Source organism: Salvelinus sp. IW2-2015, unplaced genomic scaffold (genome assembly GCF_002910315.2).
Source record: "Salvelinus sp. IW2-2015 unplaced genomic scaffold, ASM291031v2 Un_scaffold16442, whole genome shotgun sequence".
Lineage (NCBI taxonomy): Eukaryota > Metazoa > Chordata > Actinopteri > Salmoniformes > Salmonidae > Salvelinus > Salvelinus sp. IW2-2015.
Window position 1 is genome coordinate 229,119 of NW_019957588.1, and position 16,393 is coordinate 245,511.

Genomic DNA, 16,393 nt, shown 5'->3' on the forward strand with positions numbered 1-16,393 from the left:
GTGTCAGATTTGTTATCTTTTGACGTTGACAATTGATTCAAACATGCTCTTAAAACTTTCCTGACTGGCCATAGGGACACCGAACTGATGGGACCCCAAGAAAATGGAATCCCAGATCAGTGGGAGGCTCGAGCAGCCAGGCCTGTGTAAATCCCAGATTACTGTGTGCCTCCACAATGTACATAGAGGGCTAACTGCGGCTATGCCTTCTCCTCACAATTGCCTGCGACCCATGTTCTATCTATTCACCTGCCATGCTGGAGGCACATCGTAACTCTGCCCACGTAAGCCAGACCATGGGCAAATTGAGCCTCAACAACACATCACGTGTGCCACTTCCGCAATGAACCTCCGCCTTTATTGTCTCCGACACCCTGATCAGCCAACAACTACCTACTGTGCAGGGACAAGGTCATGGTCAACTAAACGCGAGCAGACACTTCTCGACTGTTCAGCACCAGAGACATGCGATGAAGTCCACCATCAAACAATCTACTGCAACTCGAAAATTGTAAAATCGGAGAGACCGTAATCTTCAGCTGCAATGGCTCGAATGATGTTAATTGGCCATGATGTTTCAGCATTTCGATTAACGTTGCTTGGGGCTTTTTGGTAACATTGTGGTACGCTCTGTTACCACTTAGTAAAATGGGATCATCCTCTTCTGCCCTGAAGTTGCAAAAGCTGGTAAAATTCCCACTTTTTCTCCAACGTTCTAAATCCTGCAACTAATGAAGGCAGCATTTCTCTTTGGCCAAAAGATTGGCTGGCTTGAAAAACCCCTTGGCTACAGTGAAAAACAACACTCCTTTTATGATGATTAGTAATGTAGCCAGGGAGAAATCGCGAAAACATCTCTTCTTGAAACGTCAACACACTCTGTTGGCGCAAGAGTTTGCGTTCTATACAATTTGTGGGTGTGGCTGATATAGTTTTGTGCCATCATGAGGTATGGACATAGCTGTGCCACGTCCCCGTATACTGTTGTGCTGCTGGCAACAGGGTGAACCCTGGTCCTGCGTGGCTGTGACATTGTTCTCTGAAGTTCTCTCTCCTATGGCTCTTCCCTTTCACCACCCTTCAAGACTCACAGTCTATCTCCTAGAAAATAAATAAGGTGTTGCCGTAGCGTAACTACCGGTACCTACAACTACACAATTAATCACAAACAGCATCCATGCCTTAAAACAATCTTAGTTCATCACCAGTTTAAGTTGAGAGTGGGGTATCCATGGCATTTTCCAATTATGTCCCTATTTACTACAACAAAAATGGAGAACCTTTCATAATGTTGCCAAACAAAGACTCAACAACTTACCGTAGACTCCCGTCTCTGCCAGTCTGTCCTGCATATCTGTCCCCAACTCTGTCTGTGTGCAATCTGTTGCCTGCTCTGCTAATGACATCATTTGTGAAACATTCTATTAGCATTTCACTTCTTTCTTATGAACATTTTATAAACTATCTTTGAGATATTAGCTACTAGGTTCTTACTTTGCGTTTTGGTGTTACTGAAAAATCTCTGATGTCCGTCTTTTTTCTGCCATTTTTCTACCTGGCTGGCTGGCTTATTTACAGTAGGAGATGGGCTTCTATCATCTTATCTTCTATTCATTCTATATGTGCTTCGATCTAAAAGGTAGCTAGCAAATGTGAAACGGATTGAAGTGACAAGAGTTGACAGCTGTATGAGTTCACCATTTACACAACATATGCTGCAACCTTTCGTAATTTTAATATAGTTTGTTTCATATTGGCTGGCTCCGAACAATTCCAACAATAGCTGAATTTGCAAAGCTAGCGAGCACCAATTCCGTTTCTGTGGTGTTTGCTATAATATTTGCTACCTGGTTAAATAAAGGTTAAATAAAATAAGAAATTCACTAGCGACAATTTAGCTTTTGCAACGAGACCATTAAATATATTTAAGACAAWGGTAGAAGAGAGTGTAGTTCTGTTCTGTTCAGTTTGGACTTCAGTTTATCGCTAACCTTATCACAGGGACTTTGAAGCACTCCAGCTGCATGCTAATCTTGGAATAAACTGACGATAGCAAAGATTCCATCTTTGACGACGCCACATAAATGGAATAGGTACAAGCTAGCTACATGGTTAACGTTTGCTTTAGTTTGCGTGCTTGCTCGGGCAAATTCAGCTAGTGTGTGTGTGTGTGTGTGTGAATCCTGCCAACATAAAAAAAACATTACTATGGCCGATTGATGAGATAAACCTCACGTCAGTTACGTGCATTGAGTGGCTTTCACACAGTAGATAAGACCCTCTTTTACCTTGCCAGCTAAGGAACTGGCAGTGGATCAAACCATTGTGAGGAAAAGGGCGGGGGTCGCAATCTTTTGAAACTTAAAAACGCGCTATTAAGTGTCTATAATCAGCATAAGTGCTTTCATTGCGTTATTATTAATATTATTGAAATTACATAGTTATGTTTACAGTGATATATTGGGGGGGGACAAATCATATTTTCCCAGGATGGGGGGGGGTCGTGTCKCCCCTGGGGATTTCAGCCTATGGGGCTGGAGAAATGTAACTGGTCTCAAATTCATAGACAGCCATATGGATGCAAGGACTGACCATCCATGATATGAACATTATAGTTTTAACCATGTTGAGGCTATACAGTGTTGATTTACATTGTTTCTGAACATTGGAGTAAAAAAAAGCTTATTTGGGGTTCTGATGGGGTACAACAGTTGAACTGAGCTCATAAGGCATATGTTATAGTCTTCAAGAATCAATGGCTATAAATAAATAATAAAACGTTTAAAAATTGATGTAGCAATTGCACATTTCCCCTTTAACACCTAACATCAGTTCAACAACTGCAGAGTTTGTGCCTCTGTTTTTAAGTACTTACTAGTGTTAACCAGGGCCCGTTCATCGTTAGAACCATTGGATGCCTTAAGATGCCCTTGGGAAACCGGGCCCAGATATCCAGTTTCCTCCTCTTCTTCCTTCTTCGATGTGACAGTCATCTCCCCCTCCTCTTTCACTCCAAAATCTGTATCCTCTTGTTTCACTGAAACATCCTCCTCCTCTTTCACTCTGAACGCGTTTTCTTCTTCTTTCACTGAAACGTCTTTCTCTTCTTCTTTCACAGTAACAGCCTCACCATCTACTTGTTTTTGTATTGAAACAGCCTCCTCTTCCTCTTTCACGAGAGTTTCTTTCTCCGTCCAGCAGAACGCCTCTTCTTTAGCAGGAGGAGAGTAGCTTAGTGAACTCATGGTCGSGAATGTTAGCTAGCTAGGCTAATGTTAACTTAACCAGTCCGCTAGCTGACTAATAACAACAACGTAAATATGAAATTAAATCGGATAACAAACTAGATGACAGACGTGGGTTTAAAACACAGTGGCTAATAAACACTAAAGCGTCTAAAGAGCTTTATTGGTTCAGCTATTTTGGCTAGCTAGCTACGGAGGTGGCTGACTAAGTGTTGCTGCTGGTGATAGAAGCGTTCCGTCCACTCGATTATACGTCACACTAACAGCATTGCCTTAAAGTCGCAGATCGCCATCTGCTGACTGGAGTGGGTAACGCAGTTGAGAAAAATATATATTTAATTTTCAGACAAAAAGTTAAAGGGTAGGAATCATTGACGACGCTAGGCCTAAAATATTCATTAGCCCCCCTAAATAAATCAATATTAGTCTATATATTTTTCTGTGATTTCTTTTTTTCGTCAACCGTTCCATCGCATCTTAGTTGATGTGGGGACAAACGATTATGCGTTTTTTTWWATCATAAAGTTAATTTACGAAAATCGCGATTTAGCAAGCAAGCTGACTAGCTAACATTAACCAGCTAGCTGGCTAGCTTTATGGGTGTTGTGCCTTGAGTATGAAATTGTACTTCTGGTTGTTTTAGGGACTCCTGAAACAACCAGCAAACCAAGCTGTCGTTTTGTGAAACAGTGGATGTATAGAATCTAGCTAGCTGAAGAATTTACTGCAATATGAATGTACAATTTTGTAAGCTTGCCATGCTGATATTTGCCATGCAGATAAATGAAATAACGTAGCTAGCTATGTTCTTGCTTATTGTGCAGTGGATGATTAAAATCCCTGTATGCCTATGGATGTGTAGCAAGCTATCTAGCAGACCTGTGTATGAACCCAAACGTTTGGTATACATATTAGTTCAGAACCTAGCTATGAACCTCAGCTATCATAGCCAGTTGTATCAACTTCAAAACAGCCTAAATGACATTAATGAAGCCTATGGATTGAGTAGAATATAATATCATGTTGTACCAAGGATGCAAGTCGTATATACATGTGGTTATTACCATGCATGAGATCACCACATTGTAGCCTGTACATACATTTATATATTCACTGATCATGTACTCTACCCTGGCAAATAAAGGTGCAGTTTAGGTATGAATGTCTTTGAGATTATTTGTCAGTCATATCCAATACCAGGAGTATCAAATTCCAGTATTTTAATGACGCTGTGTCTGCATGTATGTATTACAATTATACACTTCAACAGTGTTTACCAATCTTGGTAAAGGGACATCAATGGTTACACATTGTAACTAATAGACTAGAAACAGGATTTAACTAGTTAATTCATATATACAGAAATATAATGTTAAAAAACAGAACACCACTTCCTATGCATCATGTAAATACTCTAAAACCGGTTCATCTCAACATCTAWTGCCCTTCATCTGCATTGATCTGGTAAACATAGGATAGGTGGAGTATTTCATCAAATTACACTTCATTTCAACCAGTAGAGAATGTGAAACGCTTTATTGAAAAGCTCATTATCCAAGTGTTATAAATACAAGTTCAATCTGTACTTCAATGCACATCTGTTGTGCATTATAAAAACAGAGGAAGAAAGAGGAGGTGGCGGGAGAGGTTTATAAGACAGAAAGGGAAAGAGGTAAGCACATAGGAGCAGGGAAGGCAGCACATGATTAATGAATCACAGTGCTACCTGAATATTCTCTCAGTTCATCACAATTACATAATAGTGTCTCTCGTCGGCCCAAAGGTCATCTTAAAAGCAGGTGAGGTGGCGATGATGGGACTGGGGGTTGGCATCCTCTCACATCAAAACATATCTGCAGACGAGAGACAGATGGAGAGAGATAGCATGTTTAAGCCTTGTGTTTTTATTCTAACATTGTTAGTCATCAATCAGGAGCTGAAATGCAAAACTGACCTTGGATCATTAACTCTGGGACAACTGCATCTATCTCTATTTCAATGTAAAGCATCTCTTAAATAATACTTCCTGTATAATATAAACTGACCTGGGATCATTAACTCTGGGACTACTGCATCTATCTCTATTTCAATGTAAAGCATCTCTTTAATAATACTTCCTGTTGACCTGACCAAGTGACCTCTGATCATGCTGTGCCCTCTATGTAGCCAGTTCAGATGCAGGAGGGTTTCACCGACACAGCTGATATAACCTAGAGGATTTAGGGAGAAGGGGAGAGAGGGATGAAGTGAAGGAGAGAGACTGTTATTGAGAAAATAAGGTAGTTAAAGCGACAGTGTTCAACAGGAATCTGTGTGTGGCCTCACCTGGTGTCCACATCACAATAAGTGGCTGCAGAGTACTTTATGCTGAAAAACATGAACGGACACACAGGAAAACACATAGGTAGTTATATTACGGAAAATCTAATGTTTACTATTCTCCATGTTGGCCCTCTTGCCTATTCGTTGAAGGTGGAAGGAGCCACAGTTATACACCTGAGCTAGCTTACTGCACACCAAATCATCAATCAGATTGATACAGGAGTGTGTAGGTGTGGGTTATAGGTGTGTCTATTGTCTACATGTTTAATATGGGTGATTTAAAATAGCCTGTTTTGTTTTTGCAGCAGACATCACACCCTTACTAAACAGCACCCTCACCTGAGAAAGTAGAAATCAAAGGGAGAGAAACTGGGAATTGAATAACTGCAGTTGACATAGCTCAGTAAATGAAGAATACTCTTATTGCAATGTGAATGGCTCTTAAAAGAGCCTTTGGTTGTGCATAGTGTAGTCTAGGTGTTGCCAGGGAACGCACCCTCTTGAAGAAGTAGGAGGTGAAGATCTCATGCACACGGATTGCCTCTCTTGCTGCGTTGTTGGACCATCCTTGAAACATCCTGCAGAGCAGCAGACTCTCCTCTGGAACAGGGCGGCGAGCTCCAGATCTCCTGATCTCGTGTCCATCCTCATGAAGTTACGCAGGACACAGGTAGCCTTCACACACACCTGAATACCTCCAGGAGGCAGTCCCAGATGACCTGGTCACCCAACCTTGCAGTGCTGTCACGTTCCTGACCTGTTTTATGTTATTTTTGTATGTTTTAGTTGGTCAGGGCGTGAGTTGGGTGGGGCATTCTATGTTTTGTGTTTCTATGTTTAGGTCCTTGTTTAGCCTTATATGGTTCTCAATCAGAGACAGGTGTTTGACGTTTTTCTTGATTGAGAACCATATATAGGTTGGCTGTTTCCACTGTTTGTTTGTGGTGATTGTCTCCTGTGTTTGTGTCTGCGCACCACAACGGGATTGTTTCGGTTGTTTTCGTTTGATGTAGTCTGTTTCCTGCTCGTGTGTTCTTCGTGTTGTTATGTAATGTTCCATGTTCAGGTTTCGTCTACGTTGTCCGTTGTTATTTTGTAATCATTTCAAGTATAGTTCGTTTTTGTTCTTGTTTAAATAAATTCATTATGTCTACATACCTCGCTGCGTATTGGTCCACGATCCTTCTCTCTCTCCTCTTTCGAGGAAGAGGAGGACGACACCCGTTACAGAGATCACCCACCAACCTAGGACCAAGCGGCGGGGGAGAGCTCAACAGAGCAACCAGGACTCGTGGACTTTGGGACGAAGTATTGAGGGAAAAGGACACTGGGCGCACATTGGGAATTCGCCGCGCTCGGAGGAGATGGAGGAGCGAGAGCCCACAGCGGTGGTATGAGGGCAGCAAGAGACGTGGCTGGAAGCCTGGAAAAGCCCGTGAGTACTACCCAAAACATTTCTTGGGAGGGGCTAAGAGGTAGTGGGCCAAGGGGCAGGTAGGAACCTGCGCCACTTCCCAGGCTAACCGTGGAGAGGGAAGTCGGGCAACAACCGTGTTACGCAGTAGAGCGGCACGGTGTCTCCTGTAGTGTGCATATAGCCCGGTGCGGTTTATTCCACCTCCCGCATGGTAGGGCTAGATGGGCATTGAGCCAGGTGTAATGAGGCCGGCTCAACGCGTCTGCTCTCCAGTGCGTCTCCTCGGGCCGGCATAATGGCACCTGCCTTACGCATGGTTTCCGGTTCGCCTACTATAGCCCGGTGCGGTTATTCCACCTCCCCGCACTGGTCGGGCGAGCGACCGGGAGCATTCAACCAGGTAAGGTTGGGCAGGCTCAATGCTCAAGAGAGCCAGTACGCTGCACGGTCCGGTATTTCGGTGACATCGCGCCGGCCTAGTACCAACAGTGCTACACCACGCACCAGGCTTCCAGTGGTTTTCAGAGCCCTGTTCCTCTCCACGCACTCTGCCTATGGTGCGTGTCTCCAGCCCAGTGCCTCCAGTTCCGGCACCACGCACTAAGCCACCTGTGCGTCTCCAGAGCCGTGACACACTGTTTCTTCTCCCGTACTAATCCTGATGTGCGTGCCCTCAGCCCGGTCGCACCAGTGCCGGTACACGCACCAGGCTAGAGTGCGCCACGAGAGTCCAGTGCCTTGTTGTTGTTCCCCGCACTAGCCTGAAGGTGCGTGTCCTTAGCCGGTACTCTCAGTTCGGGTACCACGCAACAGGCTATAGTGCGTCTCAGCCGGCCAGAGTCTGCCGTCTGCCCAGCGGCGTCTGAACTGCCCGTCTGCCCAGCGGCGCCTGAACTGCCCGTCTGCCCAGCGCGCTGAACTGTCGGTCTGCCATACGCCGCCTGAAACTGTCCGCTGCAAGCGCCGCATGAACTGCCCGTCTGCCATGAGCCTACAGAGCCTTCCGCCAGACAGGAGCAGCCAAAGCCTTCGCCAGACAGATCAGTCTGAGCATCCGTCTCCGCAGCGCATTGAGCCATCGTCTCCGCAGCGCATCTGAGCCATCGTTCCGAGCGCATCTGAGCATCGTCTTCCCCAGCGCGTCTGAGCCATCCGTCTGTCCCGAGCCATTAAGAGCCGCCGTTGTCCGAGCCGTCAGAGCCGTTAGTCAGTCGGAGCCGCTAGAGCATTGTCAGTCAGGTACTGCCAGAGCCGCCAACCAGACAGGATCTGCCAGAGCCCAGCGCCGGATCAGCCAGAGCTTCGCAGACCGGATCAGCCAGAGCCTTCGCCAGACCGGATCAGCACAGAGCCTTCCGCCAGACCGGATACAGCCAGAGCCAGTTCAGCCAGCCGGATCAGCCAGAGCTTCGCAGACGGATGCCAGAGCCGAGCCGTCAGCGAGCCATGACCGTCCAGAGCCGTCAGCGAGCCATGACGTCCAGAGCCGTCAGCGAGCCATGACCGTCCAGAGCCGTCAGGAGCCTGACCGTCCAGAGCCGTCAGCAGAGCCATGACGTCCAGAGCGTCAAGCACATGAGTCAGAGCCTTCCGCGCAGCAAGAGCGTCAGAGCCAGCCAGCCAGGATCCGCAGTCATTCTGGTGTTGCCCTCATTCGTGTGTTGCGCTCTTCTGGTGTTGCCCCTCATTCTGGTGTTGCCCCTCATTCCGGTGTTGCCCCTCATTCCGGTGCTGCTCCTTATCTGATGATGCCCTTAATTTAGGTGGGGTTATTTGGAGGGTGGGCATTGTGAGGGGGATAAAAAAGTGGGGATGTATTATGGTGGGATGGAACAAGCCCAGAGCCTGAGCCACACACGTGGACAGATGCCACCCAGACCCTCCTAGACTTTTGTGGTGCGTCTGGAGTCTTCCACCTTGAGGGGGGGGTTCTGTCACGTTCCTGACCTGTTTTATGTTATTTTTGTATGTGTTTAGTTGGTCAGGCGTGAGTTGGGGTGGGCATTCTATGTTTTGTGTTTTATGTTTAGGTCACTTGTAAATTAGCCTTATATGGTTCTCAATCAGAGACAGGTGTTTGACGTTTCCTCTGATTGAGGAAACATTATAGGTTGGCTGTTTCACACTGTTTGTTTTGTGGGTGATTGTCTCCTGTGTTTGGTGTCTGCGCACCACACGGGATTGTTTCGGTTGTTTTCGTTTTGGATGTAGTCTGTTTCCTGCTCGTGTGTTTCTTTCGTGTTGTTATGTAAGTTCCATGTTCAGGTTTCGTCTACATTGTCCGTTTGTTATTTGTAATCATTTCAAGTATAGTTCGTTTTGTTCTTGTTTAATAAATTCATTATGTTACATACCTCGCTGCGTATTGGTCCACCGATCCTTCTCTCCTCTCTCTTCCGAGGAAGAGGAGGACGACACCCGTTACAAGTGCCCTAACACATTACTGTAGGAAATCGTTTTTAAGGAATCTCCAGTTACAAGGTATCTGTAGGAATATGGAAGACATGTAATTATTGGACTTTATACATCACCACGGTCATTGTGGATTACTAAAGTATAATATCCTGATAACAAATCATGATAACATTGGATTGCTAGATGCATGGGCACACATATGTACATGTGTAGCATGTGACAATAACAGGATCATATCAAGGATGACATCACATGAATACATAAACAACTTGAAGCTTGATGATGAGTTGATCATTTGAATCAGCTGTGCAGTGCTGAGGCAAAAACATCAGTGCACTCTTTGAGTCCCAGGACTGAGAACCACTGTCTCATTGAGGAGTATCATGATGATGGTTTCATAGCGTCTTATCTGAGGACAGAAAACCTCACAGAAACAGACTTCATTATAGTCAAATTACACACACTGAATATTATGTTACTATTACTCCGTCTCCTCTCTAGGGCAGGAACTACATAAAAGTACCTGCCCTATCCAGAATAGCCTACTCTTCACTGACAGTTGGGGCTGTATCCTTTCACCCTCCTCCATGGCTGTTAGCTACCTATGGTAGGACCCAAAGGGCTAACATTTTGGATGTCTACCTTTACTAAGGACATAAACTTCACCACGACGTAGTGTCCCCATGAGTGACAGAACACTGAGCCAATTACAGCGCAATGCTCCTATATTTTGCTAGCTCGCCCACCACCAGAGAAAGCACTGAGCTAGGCTGAACACTGCAATTGGAGCTGCATTACCCAAGAAAAGAAAAAAGATACCATGTGTGTATGCAAATGTATTAATCAATGATATAAAACATTTTTTTTACATTGTTTGCAAACTGATATGTAAGATTATTAATGTCAGAATAGAATGCAAAACAGGCAAGCCCGCCCACATGTTTATATATATTTATATATATATTTAAGTTCTTGGGGCAAAAATTCTGGGGCTCTGCCCTGAATGACAGGTCGCCACTGACACACCCCCATCTCCAGCATCACTCTCCGCCACATGGCCTCAAACTCCACCATTTTATTTCTCTCCGTCGCCCAAGCACTTTACATTTTTAGATAATAAAGAATTTGACCTTTCCATTGCGTTAACAGCGGAGGATTGATTGATTTCCAGTTTTTTAAGAATAGTATTTAAGACGATTGACGAGAAAAGTATTGTCCGACCATCTGGTATCTCACTGCATCCACATATTCCATGTCTTGAACTATACAGACAGACGGATATTGTACTTCTGACAGCCAACTTTCTAACTCCGCCCATAACTTTTGGACTTCATAACATTCCCAGAATGCATGGATTATTGAGTCATTGTTAGTTTTACACTTAAGACATGACTCTGTCGTTGTGCTGTAGAATTTGTGAATTCTGTCTCTTGTATAATAAGGGACTATCATTTGTCCCAACATCACAGGCCACAGACTTTGATACAGCTAAAGACTTCCAAAAGTTTTTTAAATGGGGTTTCTCCCTGTGCACCTGCCATTTTAAATCCATTGAACGAGACAAGTTACCAGACAGGACATATTGCTAATGCTCTTCCTATTGATAACCTGAATGACAATTAACTTGTGGGCGGTAGTTGTGATGACAGCCTATTCGATGACGTTGTCCATCGGGATTCCCCAAAAAAGAAGACCGCTCTGGATTGATCACTGGAGTCAGAAGTGAAGGAGGAGGTTGATCATCAGTGAACCTCTAGGATTGTGGCTGGGCTGGCGTTTACACTTCCAGCTTGGTCATATATTTTGATACATTAAATGTTGATATTGTGAACCTATGTTATATATTTGTACCTCCTGTTTTATGAAGTGATATCACTAAGTACTGCCCCTATATATACAGTGCATTCGGAAAGTATAAAGACCTCTTCACTTTTTACACATTTTGTTACATTATTCTAAAATGGATTAAATCAATATTTTACCCTCAATCTACACACAATAGCCCATAATGACATCACAATACCCCATAATGACATCACAATACCCCATAGTGACATCACAATATCCCATAATGACAAAGCAAACACAGGTTTTTATAAATGTTTCAAATGTAACAAAAACAACAACTGAAATATCACATTTACATACAGTACCAGTCAAAAGTTTGGACACACCTACTCATTCAAGGGTTTTTATTTGACTATTTTATACATTGTAGAATAATAGTAAAGACATCAAAACTATGAAATAACACATGTTGTATCATGCAGTAACCCAAAAAGGGTTAAACAAATCAAAATATATTTTATATTTGAGATTCTTCAAAGCAGTCACCCTTTGCCTTCATGACAGCTTTGCACACTCTTAGCATTCTCTCAACCAGTTTCATGAGGTAGTCACCTGGAATTCATTTCAATTAACAGGTGTGCCTAGTGAAATGTTAATTTGTGGAATTTCTTTCCTTCTTAATGCGTTTGAGCCTATCAGTTGTGTTGTGACAAGGTATGGGTAAGCTCTCATGAGGATTTCCACAGGAAAGGAAGAGCCAGAGATACCTCTGCTGCAGAATATACGTTCATTAGAGTTAACTGCACCTCAGATTGCAGCCCAAATAAATGCTTCACAGAGTTCAAGTAACAGACACATCTCAACATCAACTGTTTAGAGACTGCGTGAATCAGGCCTTCATGGTTGAATTGCTGCATGCAAAAACACTGTTTACAAAAGCTTTGATAAAGAACAAGAAGGCCCACACACTGTTTACAAAAAAAATAATGTTTTTCTTTCAAAAACAAGGACATTTCTAAGTGACCCAGCAGTATAGACCTATTCTGTTCATTATATACATCTACATGATATATTGTRACACCACGTAGGAGCAGTATAGACCTAGTCTGTTCATTATATACATCTACATGATGTATTGTTACACCATGTAGGAGCAGTATAGACCTACTGCAGCTAGCTACTTATTAAGATTTAGTATGACTTAAATGAAACTGCCTTAAATGTGCTGTAGTAAACATTTTTTATTCGCACTAATCAACCGACACATTCAGGTCTTTGTATGTCTCAATATAATAGTATTATTTAATTAAATCCATTTAAAAAGTCTTTGTCTGAAAATAAAATATGATCCTCAACTGCGTTTCCCACTCCAGTCAGCAGACGGCGATGTGCATATTTCAGGCGATGCTGCTAGTGTGACGTGTAATCTAGTGGACGGTTCTTCAAAAACAGCCAGTCAACAACCTCGGTAGCTTGCTAGTCAACATAGCCGAAAGATTCCAGCTATTTATACGCTTTCGGTGTATATTAGCTACTGTGTTTTAGACACACTTCTGTCGTATCTACTTGTTAACCTATTTAATTTAATATTACGTTATTTTGTATTAGTCAGCTATAGTAGCTGGCTGGGTAAGTTAGCACTAGCCTAGTCGCTAATGATAGCTAGCTAGCTAACATCTCCGAACATGAGCTCCCTAAACTTCTCCCCTCCTGTTAAAGAAGAGGAGGTCTACTGGACGGAGAAAGAAGCTCTGGGGCTGAACATTGTCGTGAAAGAGGAGAAGGAAGAAGAGGATGTCACAGTAAAACAAGAAGTAGAGGGTGAGGCTGTTACGGTGAAAGAAGAAGAGAAAGACGCCTTCAGAGTGAAAGAGGAGGAGGAGGAGGTTACTGTGAAAGAAGAGGATGCCGTTTWTGGAGTGAAGAAGGAAGGGGCGATTACTGTCACATTGAAAGATGAAGGGGTGGAGATGGGAGATCTGATTAACAGCAGTAAGTACCGCCTTAAATTTGTTTTTAACTTTGGATATTCGGAGTTGGCTCGTCAATACCTCTTCAACGGAGGGCCCTATGATGATGACTGGTATGTCTAGAATCAGACTACGTAGAGAGCAAGCTACCCCTTGTTTTCTCCGTTCCGTTTCCAAAAAATGACGTAACATATCTATTTGAGAAGGGTCTATCTGCTGACCGCAGACTGGGGGGCATGGCATGTAGTGGTTTTCATGTAGTGATGATTTACTACACACCGTGCCCCCCAATAGTGCCATGTGAGAGTTGGGTTGGCTACACCAAAAATTATGGATATACTGACAAGGGGTCTCTCCGTCCTAAAAATGGGAGTCGTTGTCCACAAAGCTGCACTGCGGGATGTCTCGCTCCCGCCTATTCTGTCTTTGGATTGGTGGATACATCTTATTATTGTAATCTATTTTATTTTTTATACTTTTTTTATATACTTAAAAAAATATATWTTTTATTTTATTCATAATACAAAAATCTACTTACATTACTACATCAAACATGTCTAGCAAACCAAACACAGGTATTAACAATGCTCAAACATACAACAAAAAAAAKCAAAAAAAAATCTATTATGAGGGTTGTTGACATCAACAGCCTGTATTCAATGGAGAGAGATGCTAAGCTACTAGCATGAATATGCATAGCCACCTGGAGACAACTCCTATAGTGTTTATCAAAGTTGTCGGTATGTCACATGTCCACATAACTTAAGCATTACGAAACTTCTGTTGGATCAAGTAAACCTCACGTAGCAAATAACCCATTAATTTTGTTGGACCAAATTTGACACTTTCCACATTGGGTGTGATAATTGTTCCACTTGGATACAACCTACTGTAACCTACTGGTATGACCTAGAGAATTCAACCTACTGTAGCCTACTGGCATGACTAGAGAGATTACAACCTTACTGGTATGACCTAGAGATGTAACCTACTGGTATGACCTAGAGATACAACCTACTGTAACCTACTGGTATGACCTAGAGATACAACCTACTGTAACCTACTGGTATGACCTAGAGATACAACCTACTGTAGCCCAATGGCATGACCTAGAGAGATACAACCTACTGTAACCTACTGGCATGACCTAGAGAGATACAACCTACTCTAACCTACTGTATGACCTAGAATACAACTGTAACTACTGGTATGACTAGAGATACAACCTACTGTAACCTACTGGTATGACTAGAGATACAACCTACTGTAGCCTACTGGCATGACCTAGAGATACAACCTACTCTAGCTACTGGCATGACCTAGAGAGATACAACCTACTGTAACTTACTGGTATGACCTAGAGATACAACCTACTGTAACCTACTGGTATGACCTAGAGATACAACCTACTGTAGCCTGCTGGCATGACCTAGAGAGATACAACCTACTGTAGCCTACTGGCATGACCTAGAGATAAACCACTTGGATGCACCTACTGAACATATTCGCGATACCAAGAGAGTTACAACCTACTTTAGCCTACTGGCTTGACCTAGAGAGCTAAAGTTGTAAAATTCCTGGATTTTAAATGAATATTTTCCAGTAATAATGATAATTGTGTCTTCCTGTCCACATGTGGGATCCCTCTCCTTTGTCCTCCACTCTACACCAATAACAGACAACTACTATGGACTCCAATCCCGGCGGATGTGATACAGCCTGGATTCGAACCAGGGACTGTAGTGACGCCTCTTGCACTGAGATGCAGTAGCTTAGACCGCTGCACCGTGTGGGTGTTAACTATTAGAATGCTGTACTAGAATGCTTAAAAGGCCTCTAGAATTTTCAATATCGGTTATCGGTATCGTTTTTTGGTTGTCGGTATGTCACATGTCCACATAACTTAAGCATACGAAACTTCTGTTGGATCAAGTAAACCTCACGTAGCAAATAACCATTAATTTTGTTGTTGACCAAATTTGACACTTTCCACATTGGGTTGATAATTGTTTCCACTTGGATACAACCTACTGTAACCTACTTGGTATGACCTAGAGATTCAACCTACTTGTAAGCCCATTACTGCATGACCTAAGATACAACCTACTGTATACCTGACTGAGTACAACCTACGGTAACCTACTGGTAGACCTAGAGATACAACCTACTGTAACTACTGTATGACCTAAAGAGATACAACCTACTGTAACCTACTGGTATGACCTAGAGATACAACCTACTGTAGCCCAATGGCATGACCTAGAGAGATACAACCTACTGTAACCTACTGGCATGACCTAGAGAGATAACAACTACTGTAAACCTACTGTATGACCTAGAGATACAACCTACTGTAACCTACTGGTATGACCTAGAGAGTACAACCTACTGTAACCTACTGGTCATGACCTAGGAGATACAACCTACTGTAGCCTACTGGCTGACCTAGAGAGATACCAACCTACTGTAACCTACTGGCTACCTAGAGATACAACTACTGTACCTACTGGTATGACCTAGAGATACAACCTACTGTTAGCCTACTGGCATGACCTAGAGATACAACCTACTCTAGCCTACTGGCATGAACTAGAGAGATACAAACCTACTGTAAACTTACTGGTATGACCTAGAGATACCACTACTGTAACCTACTCGTATGACCTAGAGATACAACCTACTGTAGCCTGCTGGCATGACCTAGAGAGATACAACCTACTGTAGCCTACTGCATGACCTAGGAGAATAAACCACTTGATGCAACCTACTGTAACATATTCGCATGACCAAGAGAGTACAACCTACTTTAGCCTACTGGCTTGACCTAGAGAGCTTAAAGTTGTAAAATTCCTGGATTTTAAATGAATATTTCCAGAATAATGATATATTTGTGTCTTCCTGTCCACATGTGGGATCCCTCTCCTTTGTCCTCCACTCTACACCAATAACAGAACAACTACTATGGGACTCCCAATCCCGGCCGGATGTGATACAGCCTGGATTCGAACCAGGGACTGTAGTGACGCCTCTTGCACTGAGATGCAGTAGCTTAGACCGCTGCATCCGTGGTGGGTGTTAACTATTAGAATGCTACTAGAATGCTTAAAGGCCTCTAGAATTTTCAATATCGGTTATCGGTATCGTTTTTTGGGGCAAGGAAATATTGGATATCGTATTGGCCAAAAATGTAATATCGGTGCATCCCTTTATTCTAAATGTATCACAATACCCCATAA

The 16,393-nt window shown here is 43.1% G+C and overlaps 1 protein-coding gene, 1 long non-coding RNA gene and 2 pseudogenes across 6 annotated transcripts in view; 2 read left to right on the forward strand and 2 right to left on the reverse strand.

The window, feature by feature from the left end:
- LOC139027457 (uncharacterized) overlaps positions 1-16,393 on the forward strand; it is a 135,500-nt gene that overhangs the window by 95,610 nt on the left and 23,497 nt on the right. The window lies entirely within an intron of this gene.
- LOC112080695 (zinc finger protein 180-like) overlaps positions 1-16,393 on the reverse strand; it is a 273,956-nt gene that overhangs the window by 74,197 nt on the left and 183,366 nt on the right. The gene's annotated exons all lie outside the window — the stretch shown is intronic.
- LOC112080701 (zinc finger protein 180-like) overlaps positions 1-16,393 on the reverse strand; it is a 159,300-nt pseudogene that overhangs the window by 11,302 nt on the left and 131,605 nt on the right.
- The window catches only part of LOC112080700 (oocyte zinc finger protein XlCOF6-like), an 18,409-nt pseudogene continuing 14,624 nt past the window's right edge, over positions 12,609-16,393 (forward strand).